The sequence below is a fragment of the Condylostylus longicornis genome, unplaced genomic scaffold, assembly GCF_029603195.1.
Source record: "Condylostylus longicornis isolate FDR11 unplaced genomic scaffold, ASM2960319v2 ptg000055l, whole genome shotgun sequence".
Lineage (NCBI taxonomy): Eukaryota > Metazoa > Arthropoda > Insecta > Diptera > Dolichopodidae > Condylostylus > Condylostylus longicornis.
The window spans coordinates 8,816,695-8,837,977 of NW_026578024.1; the positions used below are offsets into that span (position 1 = coordinate 8,816,695).

Genomic DNA, 21,283 nt, shown 5'->3' on the forward strand with positions numbered 1-21,283 from the left:
CTGTAAAAGTAACAGAATTAAAAATTTGAAAAGAAGAATTTTCGAATTATTTTTTATTTCTGTTTAAAAAGGAAAAAGAAAAAAAAAAGTTTTCTATTTTATTTTGTTATTTTTTTTGCCCCCACTTCGTTGTTTTTAAAAAGATAAAGTTTGTTAATTTCTTTGTTTTTATATTTTAGTTTTTCATTTTCTCAAAAATTCAGAAAAAAAAGAAGGAAGGAAAAAAAGTTTTTTTTTTTTTTTTTTTTGTGGAAAACTTTAAGAAAATAAATTTTAAAATTGGATAATTTAAATAAAAAAAAAAATAATGAAAAAAGAATTTTTTTTTTTGTAAATTTCAATGTAGTTGTCTATAAAAAAAAAAAATTATATACAAATTGCAACTATGATGGCTTTCTTAGCGATTTTTCTAGGATACAACTACTACTATCACATCGAAACGTGTAGTATAACAAAATATAAAAGCTTATATAATACTAAAATCACAATACTCAATTTGGGAGTTAGTTACACTTCACTCACTCAGTTTTAATTTTTAGAGCTTAAGTAGTTTTCTTGACATTTTCTTCTTTGGCAATAGCCTACACTAAAATTGTAAAATAAAAAATTTTTAAATTTTGCGGAGAGCATTTCAACTTTCAACTTTTATTTGTTATATCCAGAAATTTTCAAAGGGAAATAATTGTTTTTTAACAAATTATTGAATAAGTATAGCTTTTTCTTACATTTAAGAGACATGGTCCTTATATAACTTCGTACATAATAAGCTTCTGATTAAATCCTCAAAGTTGAATGTATTTTCATCTCAATCAAAAAAATCTCAGTTATATTATGCAATTACAATTATGCATTCTTTGTTATTAAATACCACGGCAAAGTTATACTTAGTTTTAATTATGCTGAAAAATTTATTTTCCAAATTTTGCTATGTACTGTTTGCGTACATTTCCATTTCACTTAAATTTTCCATCAAAAATGTGAATGAAATGTGAATGTAATTAAAGAGTATACTTGTAAGAAATTATAATTAAAAAAAAACCAAAATTTCAATTATTATGTAAAACATTCAATATCATTAAAAAATTTTTATTCCATAGAAATAGATTTGCATTGATTTTGCAATAATTAATGAATTTTTATACAAATGCATAACAATCGCAAACAAAGCTAAAAAGCAGTCGGAAATTCGAGAAAACAGTCAAATCAAATATAAAGATTCTATGAAATAATTCTATTGAAAATTTTCAATTTTAGTTTTATTTTCGTTCAGAATTGAGTGTGATACAGTGAGAAAATCGCAATTGAAATTAATGATACTGTAAGAATACAAGTGATTATATAAAAGCCCATCCCGTATTTTGTGAATTATTTCGGGTTATTTAAGTTTGTTTTTTAGGGAAAGATTATTGAAAAAATTCTTAGAGATGATTTCAAAACTTTTTTTTTAACTTAAATCTCTACAATTTTCCAATAGTTCTGGAAAATTATTGAAATGTTTTTAACTACAATGCATTTTAATTGAACAATATGCAAAATTTTAATGACAATGTTAGTTTTCCACTTTGATTAAGATGATTTCATTGATTTATTCCAAAAGAGTAGTAGAAAATTATTTTTCCAACACAAAATTATTCTTTCCCTCGACTTTAATAAAAAAATTTTCCATAATATTTTCTATATGCATACTAGCACATACTATATATAAACAACACCAAACTAAATTTCAAGATAACAATATTTTAGTTGACAAATTGAAAACATAAGATAATGAAAGGATATTTTTCTTTTAATTTATTATTCAGAGAAAAAAAATGAATAATTTTTAGAGTTACACAATCGTGTATAATTTGCATTAAATAATTAGAATTTTCCTTTTATACTCAATACTATATACAAGGAAAATATAATAATAAAATTATTAACAAAAAAAGAAAGAAAAAAAAAATGTGCCATAGTAATTTATTGATTTATATTTTCCTCTCAATCCTTAATGAATAAAATGAATAAAATGCAAAAAAAGATGAACAAAGAACAGAAAATCATGAAAAGCAAAAAAACAAGAAAATTGAAAAGAGCACGGAAAAGCACCTAATAAATTTTCTTTAATTTCCAATCAATTCTATTGTTCTTTTCGATTTTATCATTATCCTTTTCAAAACAATATATTATTAATGATCACGATGATAATGACTGTATATTTTTACTATATATCCGATATATATGATGCTATTCAGACGATGACGGTAATGGTATATATACCATACCGTTACGTATATATAGGTTTTGATAGGCTTTTTGTTCTATTTGTAAAATTATATACATATGGAGTAGTATTGATTATATATTATGTATAATGTGATAGTAAGTGAATTTGTGTATGTAGATGTTTGCGTAAATATTGATTTAATACAAGATATATATATATAAAAAACAAATACTCATACTTACAGTTACCATATTATATTGAACAAAAAATGTTGATTGCGAATTGTGGAATTGTATAAATATATACGTACATTTATATATATATATATAGATATATATATTTTGTTTGTGTATAAATTTCATTATATTTAACATATATGGCGGAAACACAATAGAATTAATTGTTATATAGAATTTTTCCCATGAAAGAAAGCATGTTTGTTTTCATCTTGTTTCCTTATCTGTTTTTTTTTGGTTTTTTTTTGTGCTATTGTATAAACACAGTCATATACAAGAATAATATTTGATATAAGAGCAGCATTTAAATTTATTAAAGCAGTATAAAAATTATTTTGAGTTTTAAATTTACAAAAAAATTGAATGTTTTTATTTTATATGAGAGATAAACGATTTGAATGAGTCCTGACAATATTTTCCTCCTATCAACCTAAAATTTGACTTTATTTGACTTGCGATTTTTCAATCTGCTTACAAATTTTATTATTAAATTTTTGAATCTTTTACTTTGACTCCAATTTATGTAACTAAATGTTTGTCCTACTCTGTCTTAGAAATGGGTGAAATTTCTGTCGACACTTTATTACAAATTTTTTTTAAAATGTTATTGTAAGGTTAACTTGTAATTTCTTCTACACATCCTAGGATTACACACATATTTCAGAAAATCTTTAGTTTTTTTTGTTTAGTTTAGATTTTCCAAATCACAATACATTAAAAATACTAAATAATACTTTCGGCACTTAAATGAAAACATTCAAAAGATGTAAGAAAACTTTCGCTTTACATGTTTCTAATTGGTCTTCTTATTCTTCGTGTTTTAGGCTACTAGCCTGTTTTTCATATAAATGCAACTGGTCTGAACATGATCTTGTGTTTCGTAAACAGATCTCATATCTGCACCCTTTCATCTCGCAAGGTTTCCGCGGTATCGCCCCTGGTTTCTACTGCATATATAATTATTGGTCGTACGCAGGTTCTGTAAATTCGGACTTTATTTTATTTGTATCTATTCTAGTTTTTTTTGTATTGACTTATTGTATTACGTAAGTTCCCGGAGATGGTTGCCGCTCCAGCGGTCTGCAAACTAACTTCTGTTTCAACTTGTCGGGAATCAGTAATATCGACACCGAGGTATTTGAAGTGATTGACCTATCATTTTGTTGTTAACTACTAATTTGCACCTAATTGGTTCCTTTTATATAGTCACTGATTTCGTTTTCTCGATGGATGTTTTCATATTGTAATGTTCAGCAACTGTGTTAAATGTGAACAATATTCTCCTAATTGGTCAAAAATATTAATTATATATAAAAATATTTGTTGCTTTTCTGTACAATTTTTTTTGTATTGCACTGTATATTATACAAAATAATGTATAAGTATTATTTTATCTATAATGCTCTTAGTATGTTTGTACTCTTCTTACTTTATTTTGTATTCTCCTTATTTTATAACATGCTCATTTCTATTCTATGAGAAAACAATTTGCTTAATTATTGATAATGCTCCAAAATTAATTATTTTGGTTTTAGCCTCCTTCCTCTATTTTGTTGTTTTTTTTTCTCTCTTTGCCTTTTACACAATAGATCATACTGATAATAATGTAGAATAAAAGTATTGTATGCAAATTGTGAATTCAAATTTCCTTTTCCGATCATAATACCTTCTAATACCTTTGGAAATTATGACAATATGCGTTGCTTCTAAAATAATTTATTAATGAGAAACAATAGTTAATTTAAAATTAAATAATTTGGCAGTATATCGCGTTCAACTGGAGTTCATACCAGAATCAGATTTTTACAATAATCCCACAAAAAATTACTTCTTTGCAAATAAAAAATCTGGTCTTTCATAGCTAGTATTTTATTTTCAATTTTTAATTCCTATAATCAATCAATCAGTATACAGGGCTAAAATATACCTATAACTTAAAAGTTGCCTCTTAAATTCATAAATTAATCTTTTTTTTATAGACGCGTTCAATTTGTTTATTCTTTATCATTTTTGATCCTTTTGTTTGTGCCATACTTTTAATTTCTCTATTGTTTTCTTGTCTCTCATTGTTTTTTTTTTGCCCCCTTGTATTCACAAATTGATTATATTCAAATTATATTCAATTTTATGGAAATTAAGATGAAAAATAAATGAAAAAAAAATGTTAGAAAATACACCATATGTTTAATGGTGGATTAAATTAAAAAAAAAATGATTTTTTTTTATGTAAAAATTGGTGGTTTAAGAAAATCTGAGTATTCTATAATTTTTCTTTTTTATTAGATTTAAAGCTAAAAATCGAATTTTTTACCAACCACAATTTTACATTTTAGATTTAAAGAAAAAAAATTTGTGTATGTGGGTATATACCACATACACAAATTTTTTCTTGTGAAGCCTATGGAAAAAGTAAGCGTGTATAAACAAAGACTTTAAGGATTTTAAAATTAAATTGTGTATTCAAGAAAATTAAACTAAATTTGTCTTCTATAATATTAAAGACTTTAATATAAATTTGTTATTAAGAATTAAGCAGAGTAAGATTTTTTAAGTTTGAACTTAATTAACAATTATAATTCAAACTCAATTCAATTTTGTGATTAAATACTTAGTATTGCTGTAGACATTTTTATTACCGCATTGTTTATAAAATTTAGAGGAAATATTCAATTTTATACCGGCAAGATAGACAAAATTTTTTCATGAGCTTTATACTAATCTAATTAATTTTGTTGAGATTTATAGGAACGACTTTGAGTCATAAAGTATTATTGCTTTCAGCTACTGTCTATGCAATTGTTGCAAGACACCACGTTAATTTTCCTCCAAAAAAAAATGTATTTGTCTTATGCATTCATATTTCACTTAATATCTGAATCTATTTTCTGTAATTTCCATAAAGAATTAAATATATTCTTGTGCTCCTGAAATTAAAAATTCTATAGCGATAACTAAAATTATTTTAATTTAATTTTTTATTAATTTTTCACTACTATAATATTTTTTTTTCTTTTCCCATCTAATTATTTTTCATTTTCAGACTTACTTGTCTTCATTGTTGAACTGCAATGGCTGCTGTTAATTCGGTAAGTTTTATTTTTTTTTAATTTCTGAGATTCTTTTAATAATTTGTTTTTCAAATTTTAATAGTAATTTTGTTAAATTATGAAAATAATCAATATTAAATTATGAAAATAACTAATATTATTATTATGTTTTTCTGAATTTTGTGTATTGAGTTCTAAAATATACGAGGTTTTATTTAAAATGTTCTTGATTTTCTAATATCAGGATAAATGGATTTAAACCTGCGTTCTAAATTAAGTGAATTTAAAATTTAAAATAAATTTGAATTTTGAAATAGAGTCCAAAAAACTATTACGAAATTTTTCCCGTTTAATTTTGATAGGGCCATATTATTTTTAGTTTGTTCTAAAATAAAATTAGTAATATTAATTAATTTAATTCTATATATATATATATATAAGATAATAGAAATTTTATAATTCTGTACAAGGTTCCATAAATTAATAAACAAATACACACAGAACCACTCTTAAATTTTATAACAAAATTATGAAAAATTCATCACGCAAAATATTCATAGGTTCCACCTACATAAAAAATGTAATTATTTCAAAACCGTTTTAGGTCTTAATAAAAATTAAAAAAACAAAATGTTAAAGTGTATACTGCTTCTATAATTTGCATAATACCCTATGTATTTCACACTATTTTATAATCCCACACTTTATATTTAGAACACACAACTTAATGGACTTTTAAGTATTTTGCATTATTAAAAACCTCAAGGTTAGCAAAAAAAAAATATTTTAAATTGAAATTAATTAAGATTTTAATTTTCATAACATTTTACCTTTTTTTTTTGTTGTTTTTATTATTATTATTCAAAAACTAATTTATTTCATTCGAAAAAAAATTCTTTAATTAATATTTCATGAAAAAAAAAACAAAAATTAATATCACATGTTTTACAACAAATTACACTAAAGTAAGAACTCGTAACTTTTAAATAATTTTCAAAAAACAAAAAAAAGTAAAAAAGGCAAAAATTGAAAACTTTTACAAGAAAACCAACAACGAAAAAAAAAATACCCACAGGACATTTTTATTTTAATGAACTATCCTGACCAAGAGAAAAATGAGAAAAATTAAAACAAGTGAAAAACAAAATGCAAAAAACAAAAAAACTTTTGTGTAAAGTAAAAATTTGCAAAAAAAAATTTTCCATACAACACAAGTCTGTCATTTTAATGAATTTTCAAAATATATATATATATATGTATATATGTATGTATATATATATGAGTTAAACAGCAAATAATCGACGGTGTAGGGTACTTTTTGAATTGCGGGATTACGCCAATAAATGAACACTGAAAGTACGCTCTCACAAATCAGCTGAAACAATGGACTATTTGAGCACTCAAAATGTCGAATTGATGGGTCATCCGCCGTACAGTCCTGATTTAGCACCCAATGACTTCTTCTTATTCCCTCACATCAAAAAAAAAATGCGTGGACAACGATTTTCAACACCTGAAGAAGCAGTCGATGCGTTCAAAAACCATGTTTTGGAGGTGTCTCAATCGGAGTGGAAAAAGTGCTACGAAAATTGGTTTCAGCGCATGCAAAAGTGTATTGATCTTCATGGGGAATATTTTGAAAAACAATAAAACCATTTCCAATGATAAATGTTTGTTTTTTATTGCTAGACCCGAAATATAAATAGTGACCCTCGTATCTTAGAGAATAATGCAAAATGTAAAACTGTTAAAACTCAATATAGCAACTTCAAATACCACTTTAAAATTTCGATTTTCTAATAAATTGCTCAACCGAAATTGATATACAAAGCAACATATTTAGACAGACAATATTTTCCTCCTTCCCAACACTAGAAATTGATTTTCCATTTAAAATGTTTAACATGTTAAATTTGGTGTGATCACAATACCTCGCTTATTAAATAGAATGCGGTTAAGGTAGAGAAAAACAACAGAGAGAAAATTCTCATCTTCTTTTATTTTTATTTTTTTTGTATGCTTTATAGAAAAAGTATATGGTCGGTTTTCTCGTCTAGAAATGGTTTTTTCTTTATTTTTAGTTTTAAAATTAATTAGGCTATTTAATTAAAATATTGCAAGAGAAAAAAAAGAAGAAAACGAAACGTCAGCTATGTTTTTCTATAATAATAATAGACAAAGTAAAAAAATTTAATTTCTTAAATGGAATGAACAAATTGCTATTCAATGATATTGAAGAAAATTTTGTACAGTTTTATCTTTTTTCAAAATGAAAGTAAGAAACTAACAAAAAATGTAAATATTGCATATTGAGCAAGGTACACAGCTTTTATTGGTGTTAAAATTGCTCTGTATACAATATTGTGTTGCAATTTTGAGAATTAAATCAGATCCTTTATTTGTTTGATTAAAATTCAAGTTGGCTTTAACTCTTACAATTCAATTTTCTTCAAAAATTATTAAGTATCATATTGAATCTTTTTAGGGACGTTAGAATGCAATTAATAAATTCCAAACATTAAACTTGCGACATATTATTTACAAATTACAAAAATATTAAAATTAATAATTATTTGTTCCCCAGTCCGCCTTTTATTCTTCCCGCTTTCTGTTAAAGATGTTGTGTTCTGCCATCATTCATTAATCAAAATCTAATATAATATTATCGCATCCGTATAAAAAATTAATATTATTTAAATTTCGAACTTAGTAACAATAACAAAACTATTTTTTGAAAAGTGTACAAACATATTATATTTGAAATAATTTTAAGCACTTAATTTAATTAAAAAAATCTTCTCACAGCATATTATAACAATTGCACATTAAATATGTCAAGAAAACAAATTTTGTTTTTAATTTACGGCTGTACGCAGAGATTAAATTTTCTAAATTTATTCTATCCAAGCATACAACAATATCTACAATATTATATTTAACATATAAAAAATTATTTTGACTAAAAGGCCTAAGAAAATATTAGATCTCTACATAATGTATAAAATGTATATACATATATATATATATATATATATACATATAAAGGTACAAACTATGTATATAAACTCCATGTTGCATAAAATATTTAAATTTCATATGGTTATTTTTTTTGCTTTTCGACTCAAAATCATTTACAATTAAAAATTAAACATGTCAAGTGTTTCTCTCAACAGATCTTTATTTATTAAAATAGTTATTAAATTCGACCACCAAGCATAATAAATTGAAAAAATTAAAAGCAAAAAAACAAAAAAATAACAAAAGTATAACAAAATACTTATAATTTTCCATCTCAAATTCCAATTTAATTTTATGTGTACATTTTTAAATAAATAGACTCGTGTAGGCTTTCTAATGAAAGGCATGTATGAGACGACCATATCTTTTAAATTTTTAAAATAATTATACATGAAATACGTTAGGAAATTTGTATGTATACACATATGAAAATTTGACGAAATTTATATACTATACATAATAGTATATAACAAAATGTATATGAACAAAAATAACGTAAAATTTAATCTAAATTATTTACTCTAAATTTAAACTTTGTACATAATATACATGTACATAGAAAAAGTATATAAAATTATTTTCTTCTTGTTAGTACTCCAAAAAGAGAAAATGGGAAAAAAATGCCTGTTAGTTTTGCTCAGTCTGTCCGTCTGTGTGGCCGTTTGATTGTCTGTTGCCTGTTTACAAAACTTCTACACCCTTTAAAATAGACAGCCTTTTTTTGTCACCTCCTTCCGCTTCCAAGTTATATTTTTAGCTACACGAAATTTGTAAAATTGAAATTTTCAATGCATTATAATTCCACAACTGCAAGGTTTTCCAAAATTCTACAATATAAAATAAAATAGTTGAAATTCCATGCCATCGAAAAGTATAATTATTATTTATCTTAACTCATAATAACTTGGCCATTCAGTTCGATTCAATAATTTTTTTACGATCATCCTAAATTTATGCAATATTTTCACATATTTTAGTAAATTAGTGCAAGAAATTTAAATGACATAGTAGATTGCTTTCGAAAATAATATTTTTACTTGTTTAAAGGAAAAATGCTACCTTACAAACCATTAATTTGTCCCAACTTCATGTATTTTCGTTTTTTTATTTTATCCAAATATTTTGGGTCGCATCGTACTTCGTTCAAATCATATATTACTCATTCATTTTTATATTATGGACAATTTGTATGTATGTATACTCTTGTGAATTTAAATTTGCAAAAAAAAAAAAAATGAAATATAATAAAATATTCAAATAAATACGAAAATTGTAAAATATAGGGGATATTTGAATTTACGTATTTTCATTAAAATATTTATGCAGTACGTTATATTATGACGTATTCTACGTATGTATATAATTTTATTATATTGCATTAATACTGCCATACCGCGTATTTATGCAAATAATATAAAAAAAACTGTATTACCTACATATATATATACATATATGCATTCATTTAATTTTATAACTCTTAAATATTATTAAATTCTAATCTATATAGTCTAGAAGGGAAGATGGATGTGTCTGCAATTTTATTTTTACAGCACACCAGAACATTAATAAATTTTTATATTAGTGCATGTCTTATGTGGTTAAAACTGATGATATTAAAATATTCGCAAAATAAAGTTGAAGCATAAATTTTTTATAGAATTAGAGAGAAAAAAAAAACAAAAATTAATGTAAATTTTTTTTTTTAAATTTATTTTGAAATGCAAAGTTAAAAGTTAATATTATTTTGAGTATAAATTTCGAGAAAAAAAAAAATCCCCTTGGAATGACTCATTTAAAATATTTTCTAGATTTTTTTCTTGTTTTTTTTTTTTGGTTATTAGTTTGAATAAGTACTCAGTTAGTATTGCGGTAATAAAAATTAAATTATATAATATGCATGTACTTTAGCATTAGTACATTTTTATTAGTAGGTCAAAATAATTTATGGACCAGCCACATCTTTTTTTTTTTTATAATAAAAGGAATAATAATAATTATTGTGAAAAAAATATGTTGTAATTAAATTGTTCTACATTTCAAATTGCAGGGATCAAACTGGGGAATAAATTTAGAATGGAATTTAATTTTGATATTTTTAATGAAAAAAATTTGGCAAAAAAAATTAAATGAAGAATTATTAAACTTAAATTGTATATTTTCAAAAGCGTGAACCGCATAAATTAGTTTTTCTTCTTCTTTCTATAGGACAACGTCCTATTCTAGACAATATCTTCTTGGGTTGGATTGTCCAATACTCTCGTCACCTTTTTGGGAGGAAACCAGGAAAACGATGACCTTTTGAAACAATTCTAAAGACAATTTTGACAAGAGTATTTTCATTAATTCCTTTTATGTGCTCCCTCCAACAACGTTTTTCCTGTCTCGTCCTACAAAGTACATCTTTTCTATCACATTTTTTTCTGATATCGGTACTTCCGACTCGATCTCTGAGAGTTTTACCAATTATTTGCCGTGAGGTTTTAATTTCTGTACTTTCTGTTTCGGTTACTAATTAACTTATCAATTGATCAAATTCAACCTCTATAAATGAACTAAAACAGTAAGGGATCCATTTAACCTATGACGTGTAATTGATTAGCAGCTTGAATCTCATATCTGAATTTAAATATAAGTATAAATCTACGTCTCAATTAAACCTTTATTTTGAGAAAAAATTCAAGACAGTTAAGAGAAAATAATTTGCTCTTCAAAATTATCATAAAAATAAATCGAAAATATTGTCATCATCAAGATTTTTTCATTGTGTTGTAAAAATTTCCTGTATATTCTTCAATATTTTCTTATGGCATATATCCTTTTTTATCACAAACAAAAATTCATTAAATATAAAAATTGAATTCGAAATTCAAGGATCTTTTTATTAAAATATAATTTAATAGTTACTATACAAAATATTTATTACAAGGTAACAATAATTACTATCATTGAGAACGGTAAAAAAAAAAACTGAAACTACACAATGCTTGCGTCAATTGTACATTTTTTTATTTTGGTTATAAATGAATTAAATTTCTTGTAATTATTAAAAAAAACGAACAAAAATAAAAAATAAAGAAAGGAATGAGATAAAAGATTTTTCTCGTCCTTTTTGTGTATTAGTGTATGTATATATGTTTTAATTCTCGTGTGCATTTTATTCGTATAACAATATACTAGACTCAAATATTATAATTCCACTTGAAAAAATTTTCATCGAATTAAATTACAAAAATCCTTATACAAAGTCCTCTTTTATAAAATTTAAATTTTCTTTTTTCTCCTTATGGTTTTTCTTTTTATTATTTCTGATTTTCTTTGTTAAATTTTTTTCTTTTTTTAATATATGTACGAATGGATATGCATTTTTTTTTTTGCTGTTGATTTTATTTAATAGTTATAATGATGATTATATGTTGATGATGTTGTTAATCACAAAGTTCCGCAGTTATAATGCTATACAACCATATATGCAATATATTATAAGGATTTATTCATTGATGTTTCAAGAATTACTATACAGTAGTTTTTTAATAAAAAAAAAAATTATAAAAGAAGCGCCATGAATTATAGCCTAAATGTCAATTTGCGAATATTTATTATATGAGTTAAATGCAATATGTATTATTGAAATTTGAATTTGTAATAAATTTTAAGACTATACAGAAAATTTTATGTACAAGATAATGAAATTATCATTTTATATTATATTGAAAAATGTTAAATATTTCCTTGAAAAACTGCATTTGGTTCATGTGTTATTTCCGAGAATAGTCTGATTTCGTTTCAATTTTAAAATAAGATAAAGGTGCTAACCAGAGATTCGATATTACACTACATATAAATCTGGTTATATGAGAAAGAGTATCAATATTTTAATTCTAGGAGAATTTGCAAATATTAATCGAAGAATGCTCGGCCTCTTTCTATATCCCAATTTTTTCAATAAATATTATCATAGTCACTTTAAAATCGGAATTCTCATTTTCTTAATTATATAATATTATGTGATATTACCAATAAGAGTACTAATTTTTTCAACTGCATTTTTTCAATTTGTCCCAATATATTATTCAAAAATTTCGAAATTTCGAGCAAATTTTTGATTTTCTTAAATGTATGTATGATTTATGTAACTGAGTGAGGCATTCAGAAAGAGTGAGTACAATAGATCTTTATACGTGGTCGCGATGCACTGTTATTCCAGTTGTACACATTTACAATCTAAAATAAGCATTATACATAATTTGAGAAACATTCTTTCCATTAATATGAAAATTTTGATGCTGCATTGGTGAAAAAATTAAATCCCGATTAATATCGAAAATATCTTAGCTTTCGTTTTAAATAAAAATTTACTTTTATTATTTTCATTTTATTTTATTAAAAATTAGATTATTACTATAAATACTCTGTTTTAAATTTTATTGAACCATAAAAATTCAATGAAATTAAAGTCACATAAAACATTTTAGTTTAAATTTTAAAGAAGATGCACTTAATAATACTGAGAAATATTATAGTTAAAAATAAATTAAATTTATTTTAATAGTAAAATATCTTATTGAATTGCTGAATCTTAATATCCAGCTATTGTGCTGTATGATTTAATACCATTAAATTTAATTTAATTTACCTTCTAAAGACCTTTTTGTTCCTCGAACTCTATTTACTTTAGAAAAACCCTAAAATTTCTCTAATGTTATTTACTTAAATTATAACTGGTCATGAATAAAAAAAAAGTTTTTTACAATTATTAAAAATTTTTATTTTGTCCAAAATGGAAAAACTCGTTTATCTATTTTTCTAGTTTATCTAGAAAAAAATTAATTTCATTTTATAAAATTAAAATTTATAATTTCGTATAACATTGGGCTCTTTTTTATTTGTACACACTGTTTCTCTCTTTTTCTCTCTTATTTCGTTTTGTTTTTTTTCTTTCATTTTTTTCTTACACAGTTGAGTACGCGTACAATTTTCTTCCATTTTCCTTTTTTTTTTTATGAAAATTTAATTTTGAAAATGATGACAATAGAACTCTCTCTCTTACATATACTTCTATACATATATACATTTACATACGTACACAATTATATTTGTATGCATGCATAAAAATATAAAAATTCTTTTATTCAAATTCAACCTTTTTTTTTTCTTTCTTTCTTTCTCCAATTTATTTTTTTCATTTCTTGATTCAATTAAATTTTCTTTCCATATTGCTTTTCATATTATAAAACATATAATTCAACTTAATGATGCTTTGTGATTTTGAATAAATTTTTTTTTTTTTTTTTTAAAATTTTATGCTCGTCCTTTATACAGCAAAAAATATGAAAATAAAAATATGGAAAATATGAAAAATATGAAGAATAAATGCATGTGTATAGGAATAAAGCAAGTCAGCCTTCTTACATATTGTTGAATATTGTACATTATGTGTATAGGATTGTGTATAAAATTGTTATACAGCGAACCAAAGTTATAACATTTTTTTTTTAATATAAGTAAAGGAAAAAAACATGTTAAATAATTTCTTGTAATACTTTTGATCTTCATAAAATGTACAATAAAAAAAATTCTTTTCATATAAACATTTTTAGTTCGATACATAAGTGATGTGTGTATGTATGTATGTCTGCATATAAATGTGAAGAATTTAACCAAAGTATCCGTAAATATGTCTAATTATATTGTTATAGAATAAGGAATGGAGTAGTGATTTAAAATGTCAAAGAACTCGATTTAGAATTTTATTCTTTTTTCTTTTTAATATTATTAAAATTATAATTGGATTTGTATTTTTTTTTTGTTAAATAAAATGAACATTTTAGTAGCAATAAATTTTTTTGTTGTTTTTGTAAAATTTGCTTTCAATATTGTTCGTCTGTTCCGCGCTTTTAGTAAAATTTATGATAAATAATAAATGTAATTTAAATAATTGTTAAGACAGCAATGAAAAACTTTGAATGAAATTAATAAAAAATAAATTCGACCGAAACAAGCGAATTTGAAACATAGTTTATATAGTTTTTGACATTTTGGGATTTATTGTATATAATGATCTAAAAAATTGTTAACTGCTTTTACTTATTTGAAACGTAATTAATACAATGGATTTATTAAAATTTTTATATTAATTTCCCATTATTTGCTTTTGATCTTACCAATATGTCTGCCTTCTCATTCTCTTTTTTTTCCACATATCCCACAATTCTATGCTCAACTCGAAAAAGTTCCCGATAGGCTATTTCGTATACACATATTATTATTTCTACCCGTCTTCTATGACTTCACTCAAGGTTTAACTACAAACATAACTAGCCCAACAGACGGTCAAATACTTTGTCTCAAGATTTAAAATACTTTGCCTTCACCCCAAATGTATCCGTATTTATTCTCACACAAGCCTTTCACACATCATGAACCTTGTACACTTACACCAGTACAATTTTTTTCTCCATAGCTTTTAAACTTAGCTTTTAAGTTGTAAGGTTTTGTATACTGTTAGGAAACCGACCATAACGTATTTAAACTTGCTAAAAATTCAAATTCTAAATACGTTGGAATACGAAAAATTATGAGTTATTAAAAGTTATCCAAAAATCAATTTCCAACAACCGCAATAACAAAAACAAAAATCAATATTTTCTTTTATAATTTCTCTTAATCGTGCATTACAACTAAGAAATCTAAATTTTAAAAAAAAAACAAACTACTCAAATGCACGTAAATTTTTAAAATTTTACAAAGTGTGCAATGATTACAAAGCAAAGTTTGCAACTTCTTTACAAAAAATACAACATTCAAAAATTTTCTTTATTTTATTTAAAATATCAGAATTTCTTCTTGGACATTTCATACCAAACTAAATATGTTACTTTCTATAAAGCACATTTTCTTATCATTTACTTCGTGCTGGTAATAGTTACCATACCATGATGATAATAATATGGTAATAATCATATATATACACAAATATACTTATACATACGTACATAAAAAAACATTTATCATATTATCGTGAGCATCGTTTCTAACATTTACACATATTGCGCTTCATACGAGTATGCACAGGATGTGTTGCAGTGGAAATAATTCAAGAGGAAATTTGCAGTTTTTGACAATGTTATACAATTTTCATTTCAAAATGTCAGTAATACACGAATCCGCAGTAAATTTTTCTCTGTTAAAAAAAAAAAAATTTTTTTTAAATTTTTTTTTGTAAAAAGAAAAATTTTTTATGATTTCCTTTTATTTCTTGGTTGAATGAAAAATGAAAAAAAAAAATATTGTTGCATATTACAAGAAAATCAGTTAAGTAGAAAAATGAACGGATAGCATTTTATAATATTATGGTGAAAATAAAGAAATCTGTAATTTCATATTGAATTTATTTATATGCTACAGAATATTAGTGTGGTACAATGTTGCAATTATCTAAAATTCGAAATTTTGTTAAGCATTTTTATGGTTTTCTTATGAACTCAACGAATGAGTCTGCTTAATTCCGAGCTATTTGTAATTTTGATTATTTTACTAACCTAAGTAATCATGGAGATTGAATTAATTGTAAACAATTTTTATTTATAAAAATTATATGTTGCTGTTCCGTAAAATTTCTCTTTGCATTTTTTTGCCAAACATAAAAATATATTGGAGGTCAATAAAATTCAAAATTCTTTATGTTTGAATTTAACGAAATGGCAGTATTATCCTGCAATTTATTGTTTTTATTATAGGGAGACCCTACCAAATCTAGCTCTGAGTACTTTACGTAATGAAAAGTTATGCCAAAAATTCTTCGAATTTCACATTTGCTTCAAAATGATTACTTTCTAGTATTTTAGTTTATATAATTTAAACACTAGACCTATTAGTTTATATAATTTAAACACTAGACTAGATATTATATTAAAGGTAGATAGACATGCAATATTTTTTTAATTATTTGGACCACACAGAATTTTCATACTTCATTTTTTTATAAAAACTCAGCATATCATGTTAAAATCATGTTAAAAAAATAAAATTTCAAAAGAATTTGAATCAAGACGTAACGTAACGTTCAGGAATTACTTTAATTTTACAAAAATAAACACAAATTCCTGGTTAATTTTCAAAGAATATTATTTTTACATTTTAATGCATAAAATATTTTTTCTTGAATATTTTCTTTAAAATGCATTTAGCTATATTTTAAATAATTTCTATGAACATACAAAATAAAATTTCCAAACAGTTAAGGAAAGTTATATTTAATTTTGCATATATTCTGACGTTTATCACAAATCTTGAATTATTAGATATATCCGAAAAGTAAAAATAAATTATTAAATAGGTGTGTTATTCCAACTAATAGCTCAGAAAATTTCAATTAATACATTCTTTTTCCATATTATTGAATTTTTGGTAATATTTGCACAACGTTTACCCTGAAAATTCATTCAAAATTATCTTATCATTGAATTAAAATAATTTGTCATTCTATAAATAAAATTTCATGCCACATTCCTTCGAATAATATTATAATTATTGTTTAAATTTTGCAAATACTTACGTATTTCTCACTAAAATTCGATTCTAATTAAATAATTTGCACTTGATTCCAATTCCAATTTATTCTTTTGTAAACAAAATAATTAAAATTAAAATCAATATGAAAAATTATTATTAATAATAATCTATTTTACAATATGAAAATTTTTTATAATGGAATGAAGAGGAAATTCAACACACCGTTGCCAATTCTATGGAACAATTTATTTAGTATAAAACATGAATTGAATCGAAAATGAATAGAAAAAATTTTTAGAAAAAAATTTTTTTTTTTTAGAAAAAATAATACCAAATAAAATAAAAATTTGAAAGCCTATTTTAATTAGTGCTTAAAATTAAAATATAATAAATTTATTTATTTATTTTTATGTTTTTTTTTTGTACAAAAAATCAAAAAATAAATATTTAAGCATACTTAAATGGCAAACAAATAAAAAATTATTTTCTATATTTTGTTTTTCTTCTTTTTGCTGTAATTCCTTTAACAACATCCAAAAATTTATAAATAAGAAGCATAACATATACAAGGAAAAAACATCCGAAATCACATTAACTCAAGCCACAATCAAATAAACAAAACACAATTAAAAGAAAGTTCTTTTTGTTTTTGTTCGTATTTCATATATTAAAACAAAACCTAAAGGATTAAAATTAATCCCTTATGAAGGTTATTTTTTGAAAATACAATCACAAGCTAATAAAATACATAAGTATATTAAAAATATGTAAAAGTTTTGTATAACATTGAAAAAAAAAAATATTTATTTTATTCGAACATATTTCGTATAATTTCTAAAATCTTCTAATTTAACTTTTAACTTTGTTTAACACGACCGAAATTTGTATAAAAGGCAAATAATTCTTGTATTATTCAAATAACAAATAGTGTAAATGTATGTACGTATAAGTAAGTATATAGGCAATCTTATTTTATTTTTATACTTTGCTAATGAATTAAAGAAACTACTATCATATTTCAAATAAATTTAAAATTTGATTGTAATCAGCATATAACTGACTGCAGATTGTATTATGTAGTTTAGAGTAATTGTTTCATAAAATTAAAGAAATGCCCTTCAAATACTTGAGAATTTGGTAAGAATGCTCTTAGTAGGGTTTCACTTTATGCCATCTGAATTACTAGAAAAATTAATTAGTTATTTCTGGTAGCAAACAGAATTTAAATATTAAATTTCAAAAAAATTCAATTCGAAAACTAGTTAGCTTTGCAAGCGCTGAATTTTCATGAATGAATTTTACGATTTCATTCTTGTGTTGTCAGATTAGGCTTAAATATTATAAATATTCAGAAAAATAAGCTCATTATTTTCTTAGATATAATCAGAAACGTAAAATCGGCCTGTTGTAAAGATCCATTTCTAGACATACCGTAAATATGTCTAGAATAAAAACTTAGATATAAATTTTCTCGAAAATCAGTCCAACCAAAACTTGAGATATCGATCTGCACAGAGATACTGGCAGACAGATCGGCAGATATTTCTCTAAAAATAGTTTATTTCCGTTTTCCTAACATAGAGAAACACATTTTTACCAAAAACTCAACATGTGAAATTTAGTGCCAGCACATAAGCTCCCTTACTGTATGCAATGCGGCCGGTAAAATTAAAATTACAAAATACAAAGTTTTTAAAATTTATCGTAATTTATTTGAACTTTTTGGAAGCGTAGTACTTGAAAATTTTAAAACCCCATAAACTGAATAAAATCACAATGATTTTGCATTAATTTTAGTGTTAAGATTATCAAAAAAATAGGATTTGGTATACTACAGTAAAGCGAAATCGAGATTGCATGGTTATACCTGTGGAGAATATAAAAAATTACAATTTGTAGTTGTAAAATTTAAAATATTTTGAATTCTGCTTTGATATAGTCATATCTGATTTGCTTATAATTCCATCTATCTAAGCGATAACATATGGAACTATATTTTCTACTCTATTAAATGACAATCAGAGCCTTGGTTCAAACAGTTCAATTTTCAGAATTATTTTGTTTATAATATTATTCAAAATTAGATTATTTTAAATTAAAATTGTGTAAAGTAAATCTGACAACGAATTTCGAATATTTCCAAAAGTTCTTAACATTTTCCTTTAAAAATCTATTTCAATTGATAATTATATTTAATTAGCTTATCAGTAATAATTTAAAAATACAATTTTTTGATAAAAATTTCGCAGACGTAACGTTCCTCAATGTTATTCAAGTCACATTTTCTGACTAGGTAACACACATTTTATAGCAATATATAACTGAGACTTTTATAAAACAGTATAATAAAACAATACTTGACAAGTGTTTGTATAATTGGTTGTTTTTTGAATATAGGATTACCTCATGATATTATTGAAATTGCATGGTTTGTTAAAAACACAATATTATAATATATATAGCATGTAGATTAATTTGCATTATAAACTTTATTTCTTTTATGTACCTATGTTCTTACATACACCTACATGCATATTTTAATATGATTTTCACATATTTTTACATAAAAAAAAATAAATATTATTCTTTTATATTATTTTTTTTATTATTATTATTGTTATTATTACATTCAAAAATACAAAACCACTTATACACACATATGACATTTCAGAAATACCAAAAAAAAAAAAAAAAACAGAAAAAAAAAACAAGAATTAAGGACAAATTCATTCACCAGAAATTTACAAATACAAAACTAAAATACAAAATACATAGAAAAAATTCCAAAATTTAAAATATTTTACCGTTTGTGTAATAACGGCAATCAATATTGTTGTTTGTTTTTTTGTAAAACACTCAGAAATTTTTCAAATTTACAAGAAAGTGTAAGATTTTGTAATGGTGCCTAAAAATATGCAATTTTCATATTTTTGCATTTCGTGTAATTTTAATTTTAATCACTTCGTGTTTCGATTATTCTGAATGCTTCATGTATTGTAACAATTTAAGTTCAAAATTATAACGAAGTTGGCTCTAAGTCAATTCTAGTGAGTTTTGATTACAAGTGTAATTACAACATAAGTCGGTACCTCCCTCCAACGCCTCCTCGTCGTTTATGTTTTCATTCCGAAACTTAAACCGAATCATTGCCATGCTATAAAATCTAAATGTTTTAAGTTTGTAATTTGTATTGTGCCAAACGGCCTGACAATTATTATTAAAATTGAAATTGAAATAAAAAAAAATTCTTAAATTTAAATTTGTACTTTTGATATTTAAAAATAAACATGAACGCTTCTCTGAATCCTTTTTTCCCTCTGATTATTTATATACACATTTATTTCGTTCTCCCTTTTCCTTTCTTCCGTCTACCTCTGCTCACTTTCTCATTCTTGTAATTTAGTTTTTGTTTTGTTTTTTTTTGTTGTGTTTACATTTTTTCCGCTTTTGCATATTTTATATTTTTACCACTTATTTTTCACCTCTTTTTTTTTTTATTATTTATTTTTATTTTTTGTTATTTTATTATTATGTGTTTATTTTTCTCAAGTCTAACAGATTTTTACCGTATGTGAAAATCGTCCTACTTTATAACCAAAAAAAAAAAAAATAAAGAAAAAATTAAAAATGAAAAAAAAAAGCTGTACCCCAATCAGCAAATTTTTATACCTCTGAAATTTAAATTTTTCTTATTATTGTAATGGTTTCTTAAAATAAATAAATTTAAAATCATGACATTGCACATAAAAAGCTGATTGTAATATGAATTTTGGGTAATCCACTGTGTTTGGATTTTGATATTTTAAGCATATTTTGTTTTAACTTTAAGTATTTGGGAGTAGGTAAAGCAATGAGCATATTATAATATTAAATCAGAAGTTTACTTGCTTTCCCTCTAAATGAAGTATGAGGTACAAAACACTGTTACAAGAAATGTCCTATCTTTCAGCTACTAAAGAAATGATTAATAGAAATCTTTGTAATATACAACAAATTTACTCATTCAGAATATCTCTCTATCTGGCCATATCAACTAGAATCCGACTTTACAATATCAAGTTCAAAGTTGTCGCAGGCCTTTTCTTCTTAGAACGCCATGCCAGTTTTCTTGCAAGTTTGTATACTAGGCAAAAGCAATTCTTCTGCTTGCCATGTTTCTTTATATCTAACTAACAGGAATGATCCATCACTGCAATACTGTTAATGCGAGTTCATTACTCTTTCCATACTTCCTAATATTAGCACGTCCAGAAGCTCATCTAGTC

General features: G+C 23.9%; 1 long non-coding RNA gene across 2 annotated transcripts in view; it reads left to right on the forward strand.

The window, feature by feature from the left end:
• The window catches only part of LOC129612075 (uncharacterized), a 139,414-nt gene that overhangs the window by 48,117 nt on the left and 70,014 nt on the right, over positions 1-21,283 (forward strand). For both annotated transcript variants that reach the window (XR_008697201.1, XR_008697200.1), the window contains exon 2: positions 5,483-5,528. This is a non-coding gene — a long non-coding RNA (uncharacterized LOC129612075). The remainder of the gene's footprint in view (positions 1-5,482; positions 5,529-21,283) is intronic.